The sequence below is a fragment of the Leptinotarsa decemlineata genome, unplaced genomic scaffold, assembly GCF_025532065.1.
Source record: "Leptinotarsa decemlineata unplaced genomic scaffold, Ldec_3_MD MMD2_tig00003736_RagTag_RagTag, whole genome shotgun sequence".
NCBI lineage: Eukaryota > Metazoa > Arthropoda > Insecta > Coleoptera > Chrysomelidae > Leptinotarsa > Leptinotarsa decemlineata.
In genome coordinates this window covers 4,532,123-4,546,539 of record NW_027412593.1, presented here as the reverse complement: position 1 = coordinate 4,546,539, position 14,417 = coordinate 4,532,123, and the positions used below count along the sequence as shown (strand labels likewise).

At 34.7% G+C, this 14,417-nt stretch overlaps 1 long non-coding RNA gene across 1 annotated transcript; it reads right to left on the bottom strand.

The window, feature by feature from the left end:
• Positions 1–8,011: 8,011 nt before the first annotated feature.
• Positions 8,012–8,404, bottom strand: LOC141483536 (uncharacterized). The gene is made up of 2 exons (XR_012466143.1): positions 8,181–8,404; positions 8,012–8,080 (listed from the first exon to the last, which is right to left on the bottom strand). It is a non-coding gene; the product is annotated as an uncharacterized lncRNA (long non-coding RNA).
• Positions 8,405–14,417: the final 6,013 nt, after the last annotated feature.

The window sequence follows — 14,417 nt, the reverse complement described above, 5'->3', positions numbered from 1 at the left end:
CGGTTGGAGACGTAAGGGAAGAATTCGGATAATTTCGCTGGTGTTCGGTTCCCGAGAATTGTTTTGTTTTACAGGTTTGAGTAGGTAGGTAAAAGTTAGGAAAGAAATTATGAACATTTTATTTAGTACATGGTTCGGTCGTAAGTCGTAAGAATAGTCAAAAATCCCAAAGAGGTACCAATGTTTATGATTCGTATCACTTGATTTTATGCTGTACTGTGCTTTGAAATGATTTCATTGAAAACTTAGTAAAATACCAGATTCTTGTGTACGAGGAAGTGATAGAAATAACGTTAGACAGTACATACAATTATGTGACTACCTAGTAGTAAGTATTTTGAAAATTTATGTATACTCTGCTACCCGAGCACTTGACTGAGTAAGTATGTAGGTAGATATATAACTACCAATGCAAAATTGTTTGTTACTTTGTTCTTACTTTGAAGAAATGAATAATTAATTTGATGAAATAGGTAGGTTATTGAAGCGAGGGAGATAGTTATATTCAGATAACAGCAATAAAACTGTACATTCAAATCCACCCCCCCCCTATGTTTAGAAACTTTCAAATACATCCATGAAGCGAGGGAGATAGCTATATCCAGATAACAGCAATAAAAATGTACATTTAAATCCACCCCCCCTATGTTTAGAAACTTTCAAATACATCCATGTAGGCGCTGTTGTCTAAATATTGTTTGCTTGGATATAAGATGCATTTATAATGGTGTAGTGACTCATTCCTGTAGAATTTTCATGCAAATCTGTAGACCATTATGGCTTACATATATACCTAAATACTGCGTTTAAAGACAAGGAACGGAAGTTGAATGTTAAGTATGTGAAATATATATATATATATATATATATATATATATATATATATATATATATATATATATATATATAAGCTTTCGGAAATGTTTATTTCCTTCTTCAGGACAACTGAAATGATAATTGTGAAAATATATGTATAAAACGTTACAGATATAACTTACTCAACATGAGATTAATATAAAAAAATTTGCAGCAAATCGAACGAAGAATATTTTAAAAGTTAATTTTGACATGAATCAATTACATCAATCAATGAATCAATGAATAAGTATAAATTTATTTAAATTAGATAATGATAGTCGACGAAGAAATAGTAATGCTGATTGATCCATTATGTAACTGACTGATGTAAAACAAATTATTATTTTTGTTATCAACAAATAACTGTCATTAATTGATTCATGTCAAAATTTACTTTTAAATTATTTTTCGTTCGATTCGCTGCTAATTTTTTATATTAATCTCATGTTGAGTAAGTTATATCTGTAACGTTTTATACATATATTTTTACAATTATCATTTCAGTTGTCCTGAAGAAGGACAACTGAAATGATAATTTCAGGAGTGTTTGGAGTGTTGTGTCCACGAATTGTTTCAGTCTTGGTTTACAAATAGCATTGAAGCTTTAATAACTTTTACTTATCATATGCGAGCGCTTTCGATAGCAGGCTGAGTTATCATCTTCATGGCTTTACTCGTAGAGCCTTTGGGTTTCGTTCCATGATCTGTGTTTTTGATCCTCACAAGGATTATTTTCACCAAGTATAGTTTGACATCTTCTGGTGATGTCTGGAGTTTAGACTGATCCACTCGAACTCTGTTTTTCAATTTATAGGAGTGCTTGGTACCATTACCCTAGATTGCTCCCATTACCTTAGTTGGTCTGATTACCTGCGATGGCCTACCTACATTTGTCATTATGCGTGAATTATCTTTTGCTGAGTTTTTCTCTTGGGGTTGTGCGGTCTGTTTGATTTTGTAAATTGATAAGATGGATCTCCACGTTGTTTTTTGTGATTTTTACGCACCATCCTTTTTGTTCATACTACTAGGTCGTCTTTTAATTTGATAGCCTCTCTGACTGTTTTCATTACTTGCTAGTTAACTTACTTACTTGCTAGTGTTTAACAATCTTGTTATGGTACTTCGTAAACTTCCTGGGACTCCAGTGGTATCTGATCCTTTGGATTACGGAGAATGGACTTTATTGTACGTTCTGGTACGAATGATGTTGCTATGTTGCGTTGGCGGAGATTTTTGCGGATTTCGTCTGTGGTTTCTTTAATATATGATAGTATGGTTGTTATGACCGGTGTTTTTAGGGTTTTCTGCTGTTTCTGTGTGATTTTGGTGGCTGCTTATAATTCTCTGAATAGTCATTCATTCTTAGAGTTGTCTCGATGGTGGTCGTCTCTTGTTCTCTGTATTCGTTGTCTGTCACGTTTAAGGAGGCTGGCAGATAATGAAAACACAACAAAAGTTGAACACCATTGGGGTCGAAAGGTTATATATCCGATTATCATTAAAATGGGTATTTGAGGTCTTCAATGAATATTGACCTTTTCATATTCAGCTGATTTTCTTTATTCAAACTTGCAATTTCAAATTCACTTAATCTTGCAGGATTGTGAAAAAACTCTTGAAAACGTTGATCATTTCCTGTTTGTAAGGATGGAGAGAAAAACAGAACTGAAATAATAACAGTAAAAACATGTGAAAATCATGTATATGATATGTTCCAGAAAATGAAATTGATGTTGAAGGACATGATTTGTGAAGAAAAAATATGTGAAAAAAGTAAACCAATGACAACAATTTGAATTCATAATTTTCATGAAGTATATGTTGAATTTACAAAAATTCACAAGAAGTACAAGTTAGAAAGGTGCTAAAATATAGCTGCTAAGATAGAGAAAGAACACTACATAATCAAGACAAATCTGGCTTGTATTTGAGACCATTCATATTAGGTGAACCGTCTGTCGTGACAAAGCAAAGTATCTAACTCTAGAGATTCTGGGACCTCGAAAAGATACCTATTAAGGTTAAAGCCTGTTCCTGTTTTTCCTTCAACCATTATAACAAGTTATTCCTCTACTGGATTCTTGAATTGTCATTATGGTTATCACCTTGTTCCCCTACACCCTCCAAGAGGCTCTACTGAGATAACGGAAGATAAGGATATTACTTTTTGATGTAGTTTACTGAAAACAACTGAAACAAACATCTAGTTATTTTTTGCTTCTCTCATCAAAACACTGAAATGCATTCATGATCATTGCAGGCAATAAGAAATTGGTGATACAAACTCCAGGTGATATTTCAGGATCCAACGAGATCCATTCTCTCATTTAATCAGACACCCTAAACTCAATCAGAAGTCTACTCTCCTTTCATCGGGTATCGTGGGAAGGAGAGTGAATCAAGGTGCATACGTTTTTGAGTTGAGCCATAACGTTGAATTTCAACAGATACTCCGAATTAGTAAAGTAGGATTGAAACGGCTAGCGTCTTTGAAAATCTGTTTTCCCGTCAGATCCACAGTTCGAATGATAAGATCTGTCAAAGTTTGCATTGATACCTACTGCGGGAAGAGTTATTTTCCATTTATTATCATTATTTCGATCAACCAAATTCAAACACGGCAAATTTGTGTTCAGAAGAGGATTAACAATGACGATATTTTTTCGTCAAATTGGGACCATCATAGGCTGTGCACGTTAAGAAAAGAATGACGTCATTTTTGGTAATTTTGTATATCCAACATAACAAAGTTAAAATTCCCACTGAAATGCGTTCAACAGCAATGAAACTAGTAACATTTAATTTTGTAAGTTGCTCAACTGATAGTAAAATTTTAGACGTTGCCGATTCGAAAAAAACTCGAAAACTGTCAGTCTTTCTTTTCATATCAGAACTAATCATTTCGTTTGATAAGACCTGCGTATATTCAATATGCCTAAAGCATTGTCGAAATAGTCCCAACAGATACTAAAAGTAAGTAAGGATAATATAAATAAAACACCAACAGTACAAAAAATTTAAAAGTTCGAAATAGTGCACATGTTGGCAACGCCGTAACTTGTCATCTTGTGATGTCATCACAAACTACGAGAGAGTAGGTGGTTTGTGGATGTCATTCTCTAACGTGAACAACCAATATCATTTTAGCACCATTGGCTGATTCTTGGATACCGTAATCGTAAGAGGAGTTGTCATTGCCACTTATTTGCCTGTTGGTATGTAAATTTACAAAAAAAATCTCAAATTTTCATTCTACGGTCGATGCTGAAGATTGAAACATGCAAAGGACCACCGTTGAAACATTTCTGTCATTTTTTATAATTAGGGTTCGGGTTTTCTGTAAATCATATAGATGAAGTTTCCGTAAGGAGTGCCGTCACTCAGTGACGTATTCATTCAATGTAGGAATTCTCCATATTTCCTCCCCTCTCCCAACCCGAAAAACATCTTGAATACGTCGCTGAGTCGGCTGAGTTCGATAGTTGCATGCATGATCCAAGTTTACGGGTTCTGCATTAAGAGACAGATTTTTTTTTTTCGGAGGCCGAAGTTGAAACTCCATTTTGTAATGGATGTCATTGAGACCTTAGTTAATGAAGATATTCGTGTTTAGGTTTACGGTCGATCTAAATAGCGTGTTCGTGAGGGAAGACGACATGGTCACCACTACCTAAAACACAGATTATTGTTGTATTCAGAAGATATTGGATCAAACTGTTAAATGAAGTCTCATTTGAATAAGTTATGGATTTTCATCAAGTATCGGCAATTTCATAGCAAATATTAATGCCTGGTTAACACCTTTATTCATTTACAGTGTTGTAAAATAAAAGGTTATGAATGATCGATAAAACTAAATTTAGGATGTTTTAATTAGTAATTACAAAGTCATAAAAATATTTCGGAAAACATAATAATTTCTTATTTTTGAAATTATATTTTACATTCAATTCAGGAGAAGAAGAAATAAAGAAGAAGAAATAAAGAAATATATAAAACAACAAATATTTTACTTCACAAATAGCTTAAAGTGAAAATTTTGGTTATGATGAAAAGGATGCATACTAACTGAATGATTTGGTTGTAACTTTTTGGTGACAGCAAGCGTATAACACAATTATTTCACTTCAAGAAGCGATGGAGGTTAAATTTACACCTAGGTATAATAAAAAAAATAATTATAAATGACTCTACTTACTTTCTCCCAGTAAGATTGAAGGATTAGGTGAAATTAAATTTTGCATGTCAAGGTCACTTTGTAGCTTAAAGTGAAAATTTCGGTTTTAACTTTTAGGTGAAAGCAAACATAACAATTATTTTATTTTAGAAAGCGATGGAGGTTAAACTTACATCTGGAGATAATAAAAGAAGAATAGTTATAAATGACCCCACTTACTTTCTCCGAGTAAGATTAAAGGATTATGGGAAATTAAATTTTGCATGTCAAGGTCACTTTGCCTCTGTGATCCTTTAGTGCGCAGTAGATGGTTTTCGATTCTGATAGTAGGTATATTGGGTGGGTTAATATTACTCATTCATGTTGATAGGGCTACAAGTAACATTAGCTATATTAACTTGCCATTTATATAATATATTTGATCTATGCAAAAAATGCTGACTCTTCATATAAATGTATCACTGTGATACATAAAAATATAAATCATGCAATCGAATTAGATTATCTATATGAAAAATGTCTCTCATTTTGACGTAAGTACTATATTATAAACACTATTTTCATTAATTATATTAGGGGTAAGTATAAATGCAAACCGATTCCATTCTGAGATTCAGCATCCCCAAAAAGACAAAATGTAATATAAAAATTCCCAAATAGTAGTTGTAGAAAAATGAGCTGAAAATGTGTTTTATATACCTATAAACAAATTCTCGTGAATCCCAAACTGACTTTTTTTTCGACAAAGCTCATTCTTAATTATTTCCAATTGAATATTTATAAGGGTGAAAAAAATGGCATTTTGTATTTTTGAGAAGCGCACGCCGTATTTTATTGAATATCTTTTTTGAATAATATCGAAATTATGTTCTGATTAATTCTCAAATTTAAAACTTATACCAGATCGGATAAAAATGGTTATTGAAAATGGAAAATTATCTTGAAGAAAAAAGAATTGAAACTTTCTATGTTTCTACCACTTTTTTTATTAATAAAAGTGGTAAAAAAACAGAAAGTTTCAATTCTATTCTCTTCATTATGTTTTCCTATCACGTAGTAAGGGCTACATCCATCAATTTAGGGAAATTATCTTTTCGGAAAAATGAAAATTTCAGTGGTTATGACAATTTTCATTCGTGTAAACATGATTTTCATCACTTATCCTTCCACAATATTTCGTATGAAGAAATTTTTGGAGACCAACATTTATTATTGATCGAATTGTGGTATTTGCCCTGTCCACCCACTCTTCAAAGCTTCTCGAACTCGTATTTTCAAGAACAGACATACGGGGTTAAAAGTGGTACACACTGTATACTTCATTATTCGTCAAGTTCTGATACATTTAGTATCTTCAAAATGAATTTGGATCGGCAGTTGAATGAAGTTTATCCCGAATATATGTAAGGCATCTTTTGAGAGTGATCGTTCGTAGGTGACAACAGATGGTTAACGGAAAAACATATTTTAACAGATTTACAGATTTTTAACAGATTATCTCTACTTCACTTCTCCTGTCAGTCGATAAAAGAAGCAAGTGTATGAAAATATCCCACCAGAAAAGATATCAATAGACTTTACAGGTACCGAATCTTCTTAGTTCTTATTTTTCTTCATTTCATAAATTTATTTTATAAATTATAAATCATTTTTTTGTCTTCACCTTCACCTTCAATTAAAATCGTATATGAAACGTTAACCTGTTGCAAATAATATGTTAAAAGTTAAAATGGCGAAAATATGTTTGTTTTGATCACCATCTATTGATAATTTTAGGAATTGGTAATGTCTGGTATTATAGTTGTCTTCGCGTTGTTCGAAGAGTCTAGGTTCACCTGTATTTGTTAATATATTGACAACTAGATGGCGGTGATTGATGAGATGACTATTGATGAGTCTTTCAACATTTGTTGTTCTTTAGGATTCAAAATAGAGAAAATATACTTCGTTGTTTGCAGCAGCAATAGTCTACCCAAATTCTATGAATTCGAAATGTATTTTAATTTTAGTGCATTTCAATTTCAGTATTTTTATTTCGTGTTATATAGTAGGTAGGTAAGTACTAATTAGGTAGGTATCTTATTTAATCAAAGTTGATATGGATTTCTGGAATTTTAGGTTCAGGTTGAGTAATGAGTACTACATATTGAATTAGGGATCAAATCAACTAAATTTTAATTAACGAAGGTGTATTCACGTGCTTGAGTCAACTGAACTGATTTCATTGAGTGACTTGAAAAGTGGTTGTTGAATGTTTGGTCAAAAACGAAGCATTCATGAAACATATTTAATGGGTATCTTAAGGTGCGTATTCACCAAAAAAGCGAGCATTCGTGTATGTTTGCTCGACATATTAATGTTCGCATACGTTCGCTCGCTCGCTAGCCCGTACTCACCAGACGATTAATGATGCAGAATGCTCGTTCACTCTTGTTCGCTCGTGCTCGCTTTTTTCATTTACATACTCTGAAAATGGACATGAGTTCAACCATGAATTCAAGCCCCTCCATTTCCAGAAGAAAGGTTTGAAACTTATCCTGTTGGAGAGTATGAAGATAAACAAATTCAAAAACTCTCAATATCTTATAAACGATCAAACTGAACTGAATTCGCCATTATTTAATCTGTTTATTTCCAGGTAAGAATAGTTGAGTATCCTGAAAAAGGGGTTGGTTGGGTAATAGGATCAATTTAAAAAATAAATAAATAAATGTATTCTTGCTGACGTTTCGAATTTAATTAAATTCTTCTTCGGGGCTCTGTAACAATGAATTTTCATAAATATACATACCTTCCACGAACCTTATACGATTATTATCGTTTCAATTTCACAAGAAATAATGAGTTCTTAATTAAATTATTCACTGAAAAGTAGTTTTTTCGTGTTGATAATAACACTATTTTAAAAACCTGTAAGGGTTCAATATCAGGGTTTTTTGAAAGGGATTGCTGCTGATCCAATGAGACACAGGATAAGATGCGAAACAATCTATTTTCAGTTCGAGGGGGAGACAGAGTACTTATTTGGTTGTTGACTTAGTTCTAAAATAATTACAAATGTTTTAATAAAATAGTTAAAAGTAGTTAATAAAAACTTCACACACGTGTTACATCGTTTAGAGTAATAAAAACCATTACCCACCTAAAATAATTACAGGCACGGGACTCGACGGTGAATCTTGTCCTTAAGGACCACAGTAAGGTAATTTAGAACGAAGTTCACTTTAAAGAGCAAACAAGAAGAATCTTCGAACAATCGAGCAAATATGGCGCATCAAAAACCGTTCTCACTCAGGTCTCTAGAGACGAAAAAGAATCTCGACAGTCGTTCATAAAAAACCTGACCCTGGAAATACTTTGCCAATGCAAAAAAAACCGTCAAAATGAAATCTACTTATGATTAAGGACGGTAGAAAACTGTAAACAACTGGAATCGGCCTTCACTGCGGCGGATAAGTTACCGAGAAAATGCACCAGATGGCGAAACGATACTAGTTAAAATGGAAATAAATGAAATAGATGTGATTTGTCACAAATCATCGGACATATTTGATACGTATTTGAAAAATAAAAATAAAAAACATTGCAACAACAAATTTCCGAGACAACACCAACACAAAACGACATGAAACAAACGAATGGCTTTATCTGTGATTCTGATAAGGTGGTGTCTGTTTTTAAATCGATGGCAGAAAGAAAAAGAATGAAAAAAGTGTAAATTATTCAGATATTTTACGTATCAAATTGAAATAAGCAGTATTAAGGCAATCGACATCTCTTCTAGTGTTAACACTATTGCATTTCGCTCAAAAGTCTTTTGGATAAAAATGGTTGAACATCTAGAAAAGTTGGATGATCAAAATCAGAAATGTGTCCATATTCTTTTTTATGTTCAACGAGAGCTGTGGGATTTTTTATATTCAGTTTCTTAAAGTCTCTCTCATGTGTTCTGAAAATCTTGTTTCAAGATACCGTTCGGTTTGACCAACATATCATTATTTATGACAGGTTCCAAAGTTCAATTTGTACACAATATTGGATTGTATTTCTTGTGGTGTTTTTGTTTCGAGAAAAAATGCTTTCCAACTGTATTTTCATTTGAAAAAGCCACTTTTATTTTTTCGGTATTGAGTAGCATTCCTAGTTTAACAGATGTCTAATATTTCAGTTTGTTTATTTTTTGGAATGGAAGTAACAATATCGTAAACATATCTTATCTTTTGGAAAAAGTCAATGAAAATGACAACTTTTTAATGCATATATTTTGTAGTTCTGCCATGATCAAGTCCGCACAAATGGGTGACTTACAATTGCCCATTCCCATATTCCCAACCCAAAAATTTGTTTGTAAAAAGATCCATTGTAATAAAAATAATTGAAATCTATACAGAATTCAAAAACTTCCATGAAAAAGGTGTATGGGTAAAGTGGGAAAGTTTGAAATGATTTCCCATTTTCTTCTAATTGTACCCATCAATAGATCTATAGGAATATTAGTAAAAAGGGATACCATGTCAAGAGAAATTAAAATCACTAAACTAGTTAACTTCATAGTTGAGTATATTTATCTGACCTTTTCAAGTAGATTCATTCATTAGAAAGTAGAGCGCATATCACCAACGCAGTCGTCATCTTCTGAAGTATTGCATTTCTGGTTTGTTATTGATTCATTCTACGCCAGAGATTTCAGTTTTACCTTTTATTTCAATGAATATTGTGTTAAGGAATTTTATACGGTTTTTTTGTATATTGTGTTTGTGAAGCACAAAGTCTGGCCAGTGCTGCCAGATGATTTTCATTTTAACCAGTAGATTTTGTGTATGAAAAACAGTAGATTAATACAAGTGTATTTTATAGATACATACTACATTATGGAAATTTTCACAATTATTTAATTACTATTATAGAAAGTTAACCTAGTCATCAGTAGAAGAGTAGCTCGAGAGTCAAAAGAGAATATCAAATGCAAAACAGTAAACCTGGCAACAATCCACACAGCGCTCCTCTCGTGCGATTTCTTCTTCAGTGGAGTGTCTAGCAATCTTCCACAGTCTATTTGCTCTTTGGCTGCATTGTAAAAAAACGTGTTGAAATTTCGGAAGGGCTGTACCATCCGATTAAAAAAAACATTTAGGTGTAAAACAGTATTTCCCATTACTATAGCTACAGCCTTCAAAATTTTCGAAAATTGCAACTTTTCTGCTTCTTACACAATGAAACATATAGAAAAATACACTTTCACATCTCATTTCACCTTCTTTGAAACTTTTCAGTTCAATCATCAACATTTTTTCTGTAGGAAACAGTGGATTCGTTTTCTGGTGACATCCCTCCATTTCAAGCCATTTTAACGTTATATACTAGTGACATTTCGGGGAAAAAGCGGTTGGTAACTGTCACCGACTACGATTTGAAATTTGTATGATTTGAATGCCCATTTCGACGTGAACTATTTATCAAACTCTCAATTGTGAATTTGAGCGAAATTCAAAATTTAGTCAAAGTAAGAGAGAATTTATTGTCTATTTAATTCAAGCTGGAGTGTGTACAGCAAGAATTCGTTGGAACGTAATATACAGATGTAAAGTTTATACGACGTCAATCCGAACAGTTGAATAAAAGACTAATGTACCGGATTTGATAAATGTACTAGTTAATATATAAAAAAATTGTACCACGCCGCCCATTGCATACAAAGAAACTGCCGGCGTTCGGTAACTATTTAGTTTTTATGCTAATCGATAAAAGAAAGTACCGAAAAAATCATTAGTTGTGATTTTACTAAAACTACCAGAAGAAACACCGTTTTTGAATGTCGCCTAACATCCTAACTAAAAAAGTGTTTAAACGCATTGGATCTCTTTTCCTGTTCAAAAAGTAAATCGAGTATACTTTTACTCTTTCAGTATGTTTGAAAGTATTTGATGACATAATTTCAATAATATAGTTTGGCTATTTTCAGTGAGTCTCGACCACATTCTGCATCATCCATACTGCATCATCTACAAAAATAAATTACAAAATGAAACTATCAAAATCATTCTGCAATGCATACTCACTTGGTTCAATTTGCGACACATAAGCCAATGACAATTTACTTATTGCATCCATAGCGCCAAAAAACAATTGAAAATCTCAACAATGAAAGCAAAAATCATTTTATTTGAATTCGAAAACTGCTCATGGAGGGTTTGCTCCTTCACCTGAAACAGATTCTGCGTACGCCGCTCAAGAATTTGGTCTCTTGAGGAGACGACTCAGTCATTTCCTGGCTGCACCATCAAACTTTTTTTTAGGTTCAGTTATTGGATCAGGAGTTGGAAAGTTGAGAAGCTCTCCCTCCTGATCTGAATTTACAGGGAGGTCAGTTGGAGTCGTAAGCTCGACATCCATCTCCTCTGTAGACTCTGCGCCAGAAAAAAAAATTTAATTTTACTCTGTCCATAAACGTTCCACGAGTAGCTAGGGAAAGAAGGTCAATAACGACAGAGCCCCGCATTACCGTGACAAGGCGATGCTACGACAAGAGAGAGCCCGGTACCTCGAAGGTTCCGTAGTGACAGCTGATAGGCTCAGTGTCATTCATTCTCTCGTCACGAATACACACACCTTAGGAATAAGCCATCGTTGGGATGCCATTCAGTTAGGGAATAACAGAACCACAAGTGATTCTGTCATTCCCGTATCCAGCGGGGCTACGTGTAAGCAGGCATCCGATGGCCGGTTTGCTCAACCCCCACATCCCAAGCCAATGCACTCGCCAAAAACAGCATGCACAGTGGTTCAGGCAGTGAAAGATGAACAAGGACAAAAAACCCGCCATGTGGTGAATAAACACTTGTTTTTACTTGGAATGAAGGTCTTATTGGAGATATATTTCCAACAAAAATAATTTTACCGATTACGTCATAGAGTCACCATTTTGAATTTAAGCCTTGATCAAAATAATACCTACCTTCATTCCATATATCAAATTTCTAACCTCGCAAATATATGCAAACCATTATGTAATAATCGTAATATTATAATAACTTATGAAAATGCTTATTTGACTTTTTAATGTACTCTTGAAAATTTAAATCATAATCACATAATATCTACAATAGTCATAGAAATGACCACAACCTTTGATATGGAGGCAGAATATTCCAAATAAAGCTCAATTAGCTGTACACCAAACTGGAAATACTTGCGCTCGACGCTCGTATTACTAACCAAGTCAATATCATCAGGGGAGGTGATACCTACCTGTATCAATTCTACTCCTGAAATTTACATTTTGGTGTTTGGCTAATTGAGCTTTCTAACTGACTACATCATATAGTGTGTCACAATGAGCTTCCACTAGAACTTTGAGGGAAAAATTTATATGAAAGATTTAGCTATTGGTATTCTTTGTATATTATCAATGTGATGAAGTGTAGAGTAAGAGCAATACCAATAATTAAATCATCAGAATTTCCTTAAAGTTCCAGTGAATGCTGCATGTGATACACCATATGTGAATTGATCAGCTTCATCGCATTCACGATTGAAGCGATTTCTACGTGAGTTACAACACACTTCAGAAACAGAATCGTTTTTATCGGAATGAGAGTAACTGAATGAATCTTAAATGTGACTCGCATTCTGAGAATTTTCAGTCTTATATTTCATTTCTACAATCATGATCATGCGCGTTTGATTTTAAAGCACAAACGTACCTCGCATTCAGCTTTTTCAGAGTTTCATTGTGCTACACAATGTGATGACTCTGTAGCCGTTCACCAGGGTCCGATATAGAAGTTTGTGAGTTATCAATGTCAGTAAAATTGAGATTCAAGGCTGTAATCTGAAACATGAAGGTGCAGCACTTTGACATCTCTTAGATAGTTTAGTGTTAACTGAGACATACAAATAATTGCATGTAAGTAATGAAAGTTTTTACACGAAAGTGTAATTATATGAATTGGACATGAATAATGCCTTTGCCTACATTGGCCAAGCCCGAAGACCTTACAATTGGCCCAGAAATCCCAGAAATAACATATATCAACAGAGTTGATTACAATTACCAACTTGATGGCCTGCCCAGATTGGACCACGTTCACTCCTCAGTGACTATTCAATGTTGAGTTAAGCTACTTCCTTCTTACGACAGTAAGCTGGCAGCTTACCATTCATCCGGCCCTCTGATCCTTCACCACATTCTCTACCCATTCGTTAACAAACCTTATCCATTCATTCCGTTTCCCATTCGTATCCCTCAATGTCATTTCTCCATTCGAACGTTCCATTTTCTCTTTCCACTCCCACCATCCAATTCGGTCTCCGTCCATACATCTCTCAATTACGTACTTTGCCGTTTCAGGCTCTTCATAGTCACAGGGCCATGGCATCTCGGGACCCAGGTTGAATCTATCCAGGTATCGCGGAAATTTCCATGCTCCGTGAGCAGTTGTACGGCCTTCCGCGACAGGTCCAACGATTCTACAGAACTGTAGAACAGTCGCCCAGTCATATCGCTCATATACAACTCCTGTTGCCATTCTTTCATGATTCTTTCTTTGATCCTCTTTCTCTCCTCATTCTTACTATCCACACTAGAGAGAGTGTGGATCCATCCTTTTTGTCGCCTTCTCATGGGCTTTCTTGTTTTCTTCCCCATGTCCTCTCCTCCAAACTATTTGGATACGTCCTCCTTTTCACTCCTCTTCTCAGTCATCAGTTGAATCTTCGCTACCCTTTTGTTCTTCACCCGCCCTGCTTTTATTCTCACCACAGCCATAACAGAGTCACTAATCACAACCGCGCTCTTTTTCATACTCTATATGCTAACCACTCTTTCAATCGCAATCAACTCTGCCTCATTCACGCTGCCCTGTCCGGGGATCCTCTCATTCCCCGTTATCCATTCTCCCCTCATTTATACGCTCAGCCTATTCACATTCTCCCGTCCTCCAATCTCGCTCCGGCGTCCACATACACCTCGATCATTCCTTCGTCCTCCATCCCTTCCAGCAACATGCCTTGCATCCAAGGGAATATCCTGTCTACTCCGTTCACTCTGTTCTCAATCTTTCTTACCCATTCATTCTCCATTCGTCATGTCTGATCATCGCTTCAACAAGAAGCGGAGTCATCCCTGAGATTACACTGAGTGTGGCCCATGGCATTCTATATACCCCGCACAAGTTTATAAGAAAGTGCCTTTGTGCCGCGTTCAGCCTGTCTAACATTCGTCCCATGCCAGTCAGCAAGCTGATGGGCCAGGGATTTCCGTCCTTTGGTATCTATACAACCTTTGTCTTCATACTTCCCTCTAACCAGACAGGCCTTGAAGAGTTCTAGCAAGCATTCGCCCTTCCATTCCGTCACCTTCCGAAGGATTTCGTTAGGT